At 43.7% G+C, this 13,689-nt stretch overlaps 1 protein-coding gene across 4 annotated transcripts in view; it reads left to right on the top strand.

Annotated features, from left to right (window-relative positions):
• The window catches only part of psd3l (pleckstrin and Sec7 domain containing 3, like), a 504,243-nt gene that overhangs the window by 162,887 nt on the left and 327,667 nt on the right, over positions 1-13,689 (top strand). The gene's annotated exons all lie outside the window — the stretch shown is intronic.

The following is a 13,689-nucleotide window of genomic DNA, read 5'->3' as shown; positions in this document are numbered from 1 at the left end:
ATCTCGGATCCCCCGAGTACCCCCGTAGTTCGAACGGTGAGCAAGCCCATTCACTTTTTTATGCTGATAAGAGAATTACAATGGTTTTTCATGTGACAAAAATGTGCGATTAAATTCCGATTAATCGCGAGTTAACTATGACAGTCGCGACATTAATCGCGATTAAATATTTTAATCGCTTGACAGCACTACTTATAATACATAGGGCCAAATTACTCAATTCTGATTGGTCAACAAGGAGGGCTTTTTTTTTTCTTAACACGGGGCCGTATTTCTGAAATGCTATTGGCTAGTTTGTTGCTTGGTTACAGTTCCAAATATTAGCAAATTTTGTCAAGAAAATGGCTTTTGTAAAGAAGTTCCGATAAAATGTTGTAAACCGCTTTCAAAATCCTCGTGTCGTGTCGCCGTGTCATGATGAAAGACGCTTTAGAAAGTGATTCAAACGTGCAAGATAGTCTCGCGCCCTGATTGGTTCAGAAAACGTGAATGACAAATGTCGTGAACTTGAATGGCTTCCGAAGTACGGTATGAATTTGGCCCTGTGTATTATAAACAAGTAATCGTATGGTTCCTCGTAAAATTAAGGATCAGTTTCACTCGTGACTTCAAAGTTTTGAAATTGCAATTTTCAAAACTTCGAAATCACTCGTGAAATGAATCCTTAATTTTACTCGGCCCCAGACGATTACCTATGCTTAAACGCTAATCCTTTCGAAGATGTCATTAACAAGCGAATGGATCATGTTTGTACTAAAGCGTGCATTCTCACCCGTGCCCTCCTGAAATCGAACCGCAGCTCAGATGTGATGCATGTCCTCATTGTCAAGTCCAGTGAGCTGGAAGGCAGTGCCGCGGTGTTATTTATAGCTCCAGTAGAGGAGCAGCAGCAGTCTGCACTCGCTGCACCCAGACTGCCTCCTGACTTCTTCCCCACAGCATGTCGGGCGTAAATAAAGTCAGTGCTGACATCACAGCGCCCCTGATAAGCACACTCTTCTCCATTCAGACTCTCTTAGCCCTCCCTTTCTGTGAGGAGGGGCCACCAGTCCACCCCCCCACACACACACCTTCCTCCCCATCCGGCCTGCAGATGGAGCGTAAGGCAGGAAGCGCGGCACTCATCCAGCCGTTCTGGAGCCGCTCTCCGGCCTTCAGAATGAATAAGCAAGAAAGAGCTACCTGTGTCCTAGCAGCCATGTAGGTCAGAGCCGGCACAGAGGGAGCGAGAGATCACATGGCACGCAGGACCAAGAGCTCAGGAGTTTGAGAGATCACATGGTGCGCAGGACCGAGAGCTCAGGAGTTTATTAGCAAGGACTGTCCTTGTCTCCTTGTCCTCCTCTTTTCTCCTGCCAGGGGACTCTATGGGCTCCTTGGTGTCCGGATGCTTTTCCCAGCCAGACCTGGCCGATCTCGAACGCGCCTCCATCCAGTAAGTGCCTTTGCATGACGCTCACGTTAATCACAGTGATGATGACGATTAGAGTGCACTCTGGATCAGGCTGGCAGATGTGTGTGTGTGTGAGTGAGAGCGTTTGCAAGTGTGTGCGCTCACTGCAGTGACTCCTCAGAACTGTAGCTTGCAGCATCTCTCTCTCTCTCTCTCTCTCTCTCTCTCTCTCTCTCGTCCTCTAAACGTGAAGGTTGAAACGGCTGCTTTGCCGCCTCTTCCCATTTCCACCCAGGAAGTCGGATGTTCCTAATCCAACAGGAAGCTCAAAGCATTTCACTGTGATGCAAATAATTAACAAAAAGCACACGTGCCCTTTTCATCTCCTTTCATTTTCCAACTCTGCGTGAGAAGCAGACTCGGAACTTCTCTTCGCGCTCAGTCAGGAACCGTCTTCAGCTTCTCACGCTAGCTCATGACAAACGGTTTATTACAGCAACGTAAAAGCTTTCCGCTCGACTACATCACGCAAAGCTTCTTCCTGGATGCGGCATGCTTAATCGAACTGATTTCAGTTCCAAAACAAAAAGCTCGAACTATCAGATCTAACAAGTGGCAGCGATGAGACATCATAGACCTCCGCGGAAATGGGTTTCCGGATTATTTCACTATGTCCTTCAGAATAACAAGCGAACAGGATGATTCATTTCTGTAGAAGATTGATGGCTCTGCTGTGTCATATAGCATTTCTCATCATCTCAGCTTAATGGCAGTAAATTGCCTGCCTCATTCCACCCCGTCTAATTAAATCTCACGGCTCCCTGCTCAGGAGATGCTGAAGCCTTCAGACTGAACGGAACAACTGCCCCGATCCACACCCATTCACCATCCCGCTGTGAATCCGGTCCTATATCATCTCATCTCATTATCTGTAGCCGCTTTATCCTGTCCTACAGGGTCGCAGGCGAGCTGGAGCCTATCCCAGCTGACTACGGGCGAAAGGCGGGGTACACCCTGGACAAGTCACCAGGTCATCACAGGGCTGACACATAGACACAGACAACCATTCACACTCACATTCACACCTACGGTCAATTTAGAGTCACCAGTTAACCTAACCTGCATGTCTTTGGACTGTGGGGGAAACTGGAGCACCCGGAGGAAACCCACGTGGACACGGGGAGAACATGCAAACTCCGCACAGAAAGGCCCTCGTCGGCCACGGGGCTCGAACCCGGACCTTCCTGCTGTGAGGCGACCGCGCTAACCACTACACCACCGTGCCGCCCTGTCCTATATTATATTATACTATAATATATTACTATATCAGTTTCACTATGCTTTAGTGAAAAAATAAAGCGATTACTTAAAGTGAGACAGGAGTTAGAAAAATAAAGTCACAAAGAAAGCTCAGCCATCTTCTTAAGTCCTTCCCACACCATGCATGGCGCGTTTGGCGGCGCCGATCTCCATTTCATAGCCCTCGGCCTCTCGTCCATTACGTAGCTAGGGTTACAGTAGGGGCTGGTCCTCTGGTAACCGCGAGAGTTTGACTCCCCACTCGCATCTGTATTGCAGCGTGCCTTGCCAGATGGCAGTAGGTACCATTTTTATGATGGTCTTTGGTATGACCCGACCATGAGTAGAACTCGTGATCTCCCGATCGAGAGGCGGACACGCTAACCACTAGGCCACTCACCGGTCATCAGTGATGAAAAAATCAGCTTCCATCCCCATTGGATCATTAACTCATCTGGCCAACAGGTGATGAGTTTATGCCATCATGTGTTGTCCGTCATCCACGTTTCACGAAAATCGCTCGTTCTCTCTCAATTCTTCACTTATTTATATTCTTTTGGCAGGAAGGTAAGTCTGCCTGTGGTGCATATACCGTAGCTTCTACTCAAATTTGCATAAATGCAATTAATAATGAAAATATGGAGTAATTAAGCCTTAACGAGTAGTTTCCACACAAATCGCTTCTTCTCCCTCAATTCAACGTAGGGGTACCTAGGGTGCATATACTATAACTTCTACCCAGATTTTTTTTTATTATCAAAATTCTATTTCTCTCATTTTATTAAATATAGGAATGCATTTTTGATCGCTATTTTGTCCCTGCTATAGCAAGTTATGAGTGTTTGCAATCTGCTCTGTAATATATCAGTCCATATGTCAAAGCAATGGCCGTAAACCAGATTCGTTGAAACCTGTGCGAGACATCGTAGGACGGAAGTAAAACGTACAGCAGAAATCAAAGTGACCGACATCTGCCGATGTTGTCAAAAGACGCTCGCGCCCTCTTTCGAATGCTGACGTAATCAAGCCGGAAGTTTTGTTTGTTCTGATAGAAATCAGGAAAGTTTGAAAAAAGTAGTCAGTAATCGTCATTTAAACTCGTTTTTGTGCAATATTTCGTTTGGGAAAACAGTTTTCAAAATGGCGCCACTGACACCTGGCTGACACTTCACATTTCGAAGTCTTGCACAAGTCTCATGAAGATCGCGCGGATAAGCGACGCCTGCCGTGAACCAAACGAACTAAATTCAACACGGCTAAAAACTGAATAGGCCGATAAGTATCATATTTAATTGCAATTAGTTGCCAATACGAGTCATGATATAAGGTTACTAAAACCGAAAACATAACTGAATAACACGTTAATTAAGGAATAAAGCAAGTTTAAAAATGACTTCAGTTCCTCTTTAATTAAAATTATTAATGAAGTTATGGACTAATTAAGCCTTAACAAAAATCAGTTCAACAAAAATCGCTTCTTCTCGGGCAATTCCTCGCCGTTTTGGATTCTTTCTGCCAAACAGGTCGGTATTCCTAGGGTGTATATCGCTTCTATATAGTGTACATAGCTTGCAACATTTACACTGAGATGCAGGCTTCTGAACTGAGCGCTGATAACAACTTGGGTCGTCCTTCTCCTCTTTAGTCTGAATGACACGGCGTCCCTGATTTCCATAAAGAACTTCAAATTTTGATTCGTCTGGCCACAGAACAGTTTTCCACTTTGCCACAGTCCATTTTAAATGAGCCTTGGCCCAGAGAAGACGTCTGCGCTTCTGGATCATGTTTCGATACGGTTTCTTCTTTGAACTATAGAGTTTTAGCTGGCAACGGCAGATGGCACGGTGAATTGTGTTCACAGATAATGTTCTCTGGAAATATTCCTGAGCCCATTTTGTGATTTCCAATACAGAAGCATGCCTGTATGTGATGCAGTGCCGTCTAAGGACCCGAAGATCACGGGCACCCAGTATGGTTTTCCGGCCTTGACCCTTACGCACAGAGATTCTTCCAGATTCTCTGAATCTTTTGATGATATTATGCACTGCAGATGATGATATGTTCAAACTCTTTGCAATTTTACACTGTCGAACTCCTTTCTGATATTGCTCCACTATTTGTCGGCGCAGAATTAGGGGGATTGGTGATCCTCTTCCCATCTTTACTTCTGAGAGCCGCTGCCACTCCAAGATGCTCTTTTTATACCCAGTCATGTTAATGACCTATTGCCAGTTGACCTAATGAGTTGCAATTTGGTCCTCCAGCTGTTCCTTTTTTGTACCTTTAACTTTTCCAGCCTCTTATTGCCCCTGTCCCAACTTTTTTGAGATGTGTTACTGTCATGAAATTTCAAATGAGCCAATATTTGGCATGAAATTTCAAAATGTCTCACTTTCGACATTTGATATGTTGTCTATGTTCTATTGTGAATACAATATCAGTTTTTGAGATTTGCAAATTATTGCATTCCGTTTTTATTTACAATTTGTACTTTGTCCCAACTTTTTTGGAATCGGGGTTGTAGATGAATGCGTTCACAAGGACTGGTAAGTGTTGCAGACGCTTCGTATAATCTCAGATTAATAATAAATGGATTTCAAAAGCGCGTTGATATTTAACAAAGAAAATCAGCTAATCATTGATGTAAGGAGTCTCCAGTGTCGGCGCTTTGGAACGGTCGCTTTGTTTTCCACAACAGAAGCGAAGAATGTTGTGCTTTCTGGTTTCTTAGTAACGTAACAAGCTGAGAGTCTGATGAGCGAATGACTCAAAAGTATGGTGTGTCATTTATCAGTAAATATAAAAGCTATAATCATTAACAAATTGCTATTTTCTAAAATGAATAAAAGACGTCGTGATGTGCTGTTATGTCCGGGATAATATACAGCGAGCCGGTCATTATTGTGAAATAAACCCTGACGGAATGATGCAGGATTTCTTTTGCATTATTATATGGCACGATCTACTTCCAGTAAAATCATGTGCTCTGATTGGTTCCTTGGCAGGCAGAATTTTTCCATAATGCTCATGGGCGATTACGGACTTTCTTTCTAAGGCGGTGGCTTTCAGTGTTGTAAAAAACAAACAAAACAACAAAAAAAGATGAATTGGAAATCAAAAACGTCTGAAAGACCAACAAGAGTCATTGAGTTATTCAAGAAATGAGCAACGAAGAGCGTTCAGAAACCGCTAACCGCTAACAAATTCACACTGTATCCAAAATCACTCCCTACTCACTATATAGTGGACTATATATAGTGAGCTCGCCATTTTGTAGTGCTGTCCGAATGTATAGTGAGAATTATTACACCTTACGGTATATAGTGGAGTTATAGTATCCCACAATGCACCGTGAAAAGTAGTGTACCATAGATTTACATAGAAGACTAGATGCCTCGTCCCCGTTGCCCGTCAACGAAGTCGAACGTCCGCACATGGCGGCCATCTTACCTCAGACAGCTGGCTTACCCATTACATTGTGTTGGTAGCGGTATGTACTTTTCAGATGACCGTAACTTCCTCACATTTCAATCGATATTCAAACGGTTTGGTTTGTTATATAAAAAAACCAAACGGAAGTATGTATTTATGATATTAATGATGAATAATCATTTTATGTTTTAAAAAAATACGCATAGCTTGGCAAAAATATTTCAGTCTACTACAGACTGTAAAGGCCAATTTATGCTGACAACCCAGTCCTCGCAGATAGCGTCGCAGACAGTGTCTGCGTAGCCCCCCCACCTTTGCAGACGCTCTGCGCGCACCTCCCAAAAATTGTGACCACCGCAGAAGCCTCGCAGACAGCGTCGCAGACAAGAGGGCTCTGATTGGTCCACTCTACATCCGCTGTACACGCACTTCCGCTTCCCTACTTTCCCGGTTTGGTTTGTTTTCACGACTGGCATTTTTAAAAACACGAGCGAAGATGGAGCAGCACGAAGAGCGGTTGATTGAGGAAGTACGTACATCTATACGACTCCAGTTCTAGTCATTATAAGTAACCGGAGGATAAACACTCCACTAACCACACCCACCAACTACTCCTAGCGACTTCGCGCCCCCTTGCGTTGTGCCGGTGAATAACATCGCGCACGCCTATTACTCCCCGCTCAACGATAAATTACAACTGTCTGCGAAAAGCTATCTGCGAAAGCCTTGTCACAAGAGCATGCAGAGGCCTTAAGACAGGATGCATGCTGAAATTCCTCTGCTGTGAGAAGCCTAACACTGCATACTTATGGATAACTGCGGCCTTAGGACAAATAACCATACAATTTATTTCCAATTTTTAGTGAAAATATTTTTACGTGTGATAGGGCCGTAGGGGAAGCTAAAGTTAAATAAACAGCTTACTCACTTCTGAAACTTCAGAAATGCTTCATCCACCTCAAAAACCTAATGCACTCACATCATAGCATAATAACAAATGCACTGCCCGAGTAAGTAATAGTATAAAACAGTGACAGCGACTCACGGTAGTTTGTGAAAAAAAAAAGCATTTAATTAATCACATGTGGTTATGCTTCCAAGGATAAAAAGATATCTTTACATTTACAAAAAGAACATTCAAAGCTGATTATCATGTCAAAGTCAATATATGTTAGCACAGAAGATTGAAATTTCATTTGACTAGGCTCCAGTGTGCAGTTAAAATAAAACTAAACATACTGATATAAACATCTACAATTAAAAAACACACAGACACACACATCATCTTGCCATCAAAGTCAGTACTTTGATTTCCTGTAAATCATAATGTGAGTGCTGGGCTGTGCTGCGCTTGCGTAAGTCTTCATCCCCCTTGTCTGTGGTAAGATGGCCGCCCTGTGCGGACGTTCTGGAATACGCGGTGAGGAATCTAGTCTTCTATGTAAATCTATGTAGTGTACAACCAGTAGTCACTAACCAAGCGGTATATCCCATCATGCATTATGGTTCCTTATGACAACGGGCACGAGACAGATTTATAAGTTGTGGCGCAAAAACGGCAATAATATTGTAGCGTGTTGGGGTGAACGGACGGAGGAAGAAAGACATCATAAACAGACGTTCAAGTCCAATTTAAAACAGTGAGAGAATAGAAAATAAGCTAAACTAGAATAAGACTGATAAAATGCAAGAATAAAAGTTAGAGTGCTGAGCGAGGAATTAATCAAAAGCCTCAAATTTGATTTAATAAAAGGCAGCGGCAAAGAAGAAAGGATTCAGCCTTGATTTAAAAGAACTGAAAGATGCAGCAGACGCAACGTACTTTGTATTTATTAATGTGGGAAAGACGCTGAGTATAATATGGATTTATTATTTTGAAAATCCACCAGCCGACTGATCTGGCACGTTTTAATTGTGCGACAGTAATGACGTAAATAACGGCACGACGGAGTAGTGTCCGAAAGCATTTTTTTCATTTTACCAATATCGTGAGCTCACTATATAGTCTGCTATATAGAATTCCCTAGATAGGGAGTAGTGAACGAGTGAGCGATTTCGGACACAGGGTCAGTTTTGAAACCGCTAGCCATTTATTCTGCATACGTGACTCAACTACGTTACAAATATGACGTGACTGAAAGAATAGAATAGAATGCCTTTATTGTCACTATACACATGTACAATGAGATTAAAGCATCTCCAATAACAGTGCAAACAGCATGTAGAGAGAGAGGAAAAAAAGGGGGGGGGTGTAAGGGGGGTAAGGTGCACAGTCCTGACGTGTATGTGTTGTGTTACACATTATGGAGTGAGGTATTGCTCATTGCACATTATAAAGTATTGCACAGAGAGAGTCACATTATAAAATAAAATATTACACATTATTGAAGTATTGCAAGGTAAGGTAAGGTGCACAGACTTGAGGTGTATGTGTTGTGTGTAAGGTGCACAGTCCTGAGGTGTATGTGTTGCGTTTCATATTATGGAGTGAGCAGCGTCATGCCTCATTATAATGAGCGTCTGTTTTAATCTTAGAAATAAAAAAGCCATATAATAATAAACTCCTTATTAACCTCGCTTGTTCGGTTTTTACGGGAAAATATCAGACGAGATCTTTTCCCTTACCTACGGCTCGGTCCGTACTCTCAAGATCTTGGTCTGATACTTTCCCGTAAAGACCTCCCACTCAGTTAATAAGTAGTTAGTAATGACCGTCCGTCTGTACATTATCTCGCTTATTACATGACTGCTTACAAAAGAAATCAGTCATTTGAAACAAAATATTAATTATTATACCCCCGCGCTGAAGGGGAGGGGGGTATACTGGTTTACTTCTGTCTGTCTGTATCTCTGTCTGTCCGAAACACCCTTTTTCTCAGCAACCACAAATCATAGCCACTTGGTACCAAACTTCAGCTTGGGGTTCTATACCGTGTTTGCCGTTTTCAGGTCTGTCGCACATCAACTTCCTGTTTACCGACTGTATTTACGAAACTTGTAGCGTGGATTTACAAAATTTTCGTAACACTTTTCTCAGCAACTACAAATCAGAACTGCTTGATATTTGGTACCGAGCTTCAGCTTGGGGTTCTATACCGTGTATACCGTTTTCAGGTCTGTCGCACATCGACTTCCTGTTTACCGACTGAATGTATTTTCGAAACGTATAGCATGGATTTACAACGTTACAGCCAAATATCAAGCAGTTGTGATTTGTAATTGCTGAGAAAAGTGTTAGGAAAATTTTGTAAATCCACCCTATATTGCCCCTTTTCCACCAAAGCAGTTCCAGGGCTGGTTCGGGGCCAGTGCTTAGTTTGGAACCGGGTTTTCTGTTTCCACTGACAAAGAACTGGCTCTGGGGCCAGAAAAACCGGTTCCAGGCTAGCACCAACTCTCTGCTGGGCCAGAGGAAAGAACCGCTTACGTCAGCGGGGGGGCGGAGTTGTTAAGACCAACAACAATAGCAAGACCGCGAAAGATCGCCATTTTTGAGCGACGAGAAGCCGCAGCTGTACAAACACGAAGTCATCCATTATTATTATTGTTGTTGTAGTTGCTGCTGCTGCTTCTTCCGTGTTGTTTTTGCTTCGATATTTGCGCCAAGGTTTATGCAAACGTAGCGACGTAACCGACGCATACAGCGACGTGATGACGTGGCTCCCCTTAGCACCGAGAGCTATGGAAAAGCAAACTGATTCTCAGCTGGCTCGCAAGTTGAACGAGTTATGAACCAGCACCAGCACTGGCCCCGAACTAGCCCTGGAACTGATTTGGTGGAAAAGGGGTATATGTTTCGTAAATACATTGTGGGTAAAAAGGGTGTCACGGACGGACGGACAGAGGTAAACCAGTATCCCCCCCGAGCAGGGGTATAATAAATATTATTTATTATTATTTATACCCCCACTCCGAGGGGGGGAATACTGGTTTACCTCTGTCCGTCCGTCTGTATCTCTGCATTTCCGTCCATCCGAAACACCCTTTTCCTCCAGCAACCACAAAGCATAGCCACTTGGTACCGAGTTTCAGCTTGGGGTTCTATACCGTGTGTACCGTTTTCAGGTCTGTCGCACATCAACTTCCTGTTTACTGAATGTATTTACAAAACATATAAGGTGGATTTGCAAAATTTTCGTAACACTTTTCTCAGCAACTACAAATCACAACTGCTTGATATTTGGTACCGAGCTTCAGCTTGGGGTTCTATACCGTGTATACCGTTTTCAGGTCTGTCGCACATCGACTTCCTGTTTACCGACTGAATGTATTTACAGAACATATAGCGTGAATTTTGACGCTATTTCAAGAAGCAAAATGCTGTTTCAAAATGACCGTTTACCAGGATCCCTGGGAAGAACACTGCTCTTTACTTACTTGTTTCAGGGTTAATTATTTATTGGAGTCAACATTCATAAGTGTCCTATTCCTTCGATTGCTTGCATTCTGATATAAATGAGAGCGGGGGGATACGTAAGTGAGCACTAGCTCACAGCTAATCTTGTTTCAAAATGAGTTTCTTGTTTCCACTAATGATGTGGTCCATAGCAACGGTCTGTTATACAGAAATAACAGACCACAGAATGACATCATTGCCCAATCAGCATTGAGTATTCAACAAATATCTCGCGGGATAATGAGAAATAAGGAACTTTGGGGTTGCAAAGACCTGAAGTGAAACCTGTCGATCGTTTACCTCTAACAGCATGCCCTGTTGTGTTCTATTCCTCACTTTTTTAACGCAAGCCGATCTTAATCCGTGACACGTTACAGGTTTGTCAGGGTTTTTTAGGACGTAAGGCAAACAGCAATCGCAATGCCGTTTTCCTCTATAATATATAATATTTCAAATCTAGTTCCGATATTTATGTATTTTCTTATTAGGTGACAGTTAAGGAGTCGTAATCGAAGCACCACGATGTCGTAATTAATGATGATTCAGCAGTCTTTTTGTCCTCTGGGTTTTATTTATGACATTAGACGCCAGCTTTAGGATTGCGTGACTGGCAGTAAACAGGTCTGTGTGTTGATAAGTGTGCCAGATGGCCCGCTGATGTCATGTGACGGTCACCTGCGTGTCGGGGCTCGTAGCCTCTCCGCTTGTGCTGAGAAAGCTGTCACTTCCTGGCTCCCGAGGCTCTATCTTGGGCCAGAGATGTGAGTCAGCTCGGCAGGCACGCTTCCAAACGTCTGAGTCTGCCTACTTCATTCTGCCTTCCCATCATGCCGATGGCACTCCGAACTTTTATAACCGGCGCTTTTTCTGTATTAAATGTGCAATGTGTGATGATTTTTTAGCAATCAGCTCAGTTTGCAGAATGGAGGGACAGTAGGGGGCAGGTTTTGAGTTTCCTGATCTCTACGTGCATTCAGCATTGAGCTTATGTCATATGATGGTAAATAAAATAACTTCTGAAAGCATTTTGCTTTTAAAATAGCCTATTAGTGGTTGAGTACATTTTCAGTTCCACGCTGGCCAAAGGAAGTGGTTTTGGGTGTATAGTGTGGTTTCCTCTGTAAAATGCATCAACTTTGCCATTTAAGTGAAGTGTGTGTGTGTGTGTGTGTGTGTGTGTGTAAGCTGCTAAAGTCAGTAACGAGTCAAGAGAAGCTTGATGGAGGAGCCGTTTATGTATCATCAATCCCGCCCATGTAGAAAAAGCTCAGCCCCCAGAACCTTTGGTGATTAGCCTGCTAACTAGAGTAAGCATTAGCGAGGACTGTCCCCGTGTCCGAAATCGCTCCCTACTCACTATATAGTGAGGACACCATTTTGTAGTGCTGTCCGAAACCTTAATAAGGATTATTTACACCCTATATAGTGCACTCAAAGCATCCCACAATGCATTACGAAAAGTAGTGTACAACCAATGGTCACTCGCCAAAGCAATATATCCCATCATGCATTGCGGTCGCGCTGGAAGAAATCAACGTCTCAAATTTGATTTAATAAAAGGCAGCGGCGGGGCGGCACGGTGGTGTAGTGGTTAGCGCTGTCGCCTCACAGCAAGAAGGTCCTGGGTTCGAGTCCCGTGGCCGGCGAGGGCCTTTCTGTGCGGAGTTTGCATGTTCTCCCCGTGTCCGCGTGGGTTTCCTCCGGGTGCTCCGGTTTCCCCCACAGTCCAAAGACATGCAGGTTAGGTTAACTGGTGACTCTAAATTGACCGTAGGTGTGAATGTGAGTGTGAATGGTTGTCTGTGTCTATGTGTCAGCCCTGTGATGACCTGGCGACTTGTCCAGGGTGTACCCCGCCTTTCGCCCGTAGTCAGCTGGGATAGGCTCCAGCTCGCCTGCGACCCTGTAGAACAGGATAAAGCGGCTAGAGATGATATGAGATGACAAGGCAGTGGCAAAGAAGAAAGTATTCAGCCTTGATTTAAAAAAACAAAACAAAACAAGAACTGAAAGGTGCAGGTACTTTGTATTGATTGATTAATGTAGGAAATACGCCCAGTATAATATGGATTTATCACAAAAATGCATGCACGCATTTATTATTTTGAAAACCCACCAGCTGACTGATCTGGCACGTTTTAATTGTGCGACAGTAATGACGTAAATACCGGCGTGACGGACGAGTGTCCGAAAGTGTTGTGTTTTTTTCATTTTACCAATGAGCTCACTATATAGTAATTCCCTATGTAGGGAGTAGTGAACGAGTGAGCGATTTTGGACACGGGGTGTAATGACATCACTTTCCAGTGCACTCAGACATTCACCCCTCCCATGCCACTCTTCTGCTTGCTGACTTGCCCTGGCTACTTATCGCAGCTCGCATCAAATTTAAGACATTGGTGCTGGCTTTCCAGGCTCTCAAGGGGTTAGGACCAGCATACCTCCAGAGTCTGATCCACCCCTACATGCCGGTCAGAACCCTACGCTCTGCTACTACTGGTCACCTGGCCCCTCCTCCTCTCCTCTCCGCTCCTGCCCAGCCCACTCAAGACTGCTATCTGTCCTGGTTCCCCGTTGATGGAATGACCTTTCCATTGAGGTCAGAACTGCCGACTCCCTGACCACCTTCAAGCGCAGACTGAAGACTCCCCTGCTTCCCTGCCCACTGTGTAACTGCGTTTCGGTCTAGCATGGGGTTAATCATTCTGAGTTCTCTATTTAGTTGTACTTTGTACGGTTGGTTTGTTTTCTTGGCTGTTTGAGTTTTGGTACTTCAGCAGAATATTGCACGAGGTATTGGTGTCACTTGTTCAGTTGGCACTAGAACTTTCTTGTCTAGAAGTTCAGCACTTCGTGTCCCTGACTTTTGCACTCGTCGTATGTCGCTCTGGATAACGGCGTCTACTAAATGCCATGTAATGTAGTGTGAAGTTAAAACACTATTAACACAAAATCCATCTCATAATGATTTATGAGAACGTTCACGAGTGCACTCACGGTGAGCTCTATCTTTGTAATGTAAAAAAAGCCGTATCTTTCTTTGTAATGTAAAAAAAACCCCAAAACAAACGTATCTCCTTGATTTATCCTATAAAAGCAATAAATATAACATTCGGACAATACTAATGCCGCTTTTCCACTACCAACGCGGCTGAGTTGGGCTGAGTCG

Source organism: Neoarius graeffei, chromosome 25, assembly GCF_027579695.1.
Source record: "Neoarius graeffei isolate fNeoGra1 chromosome 25, fNeoGra1.pri, whole genome shotgun sequence".
Taxonomy (NCBI): Eukaryota; Metazoa; Chordata; class Actinopteri; order Siluriformes; family Ariidae; genus Neoarius; species Neoarius graeffei.
The sequence above is the reverse complement of the archived record's forward strand: the minus strand, read 5'-3'. Positions and strand labels throughout refer to the sequence as shown.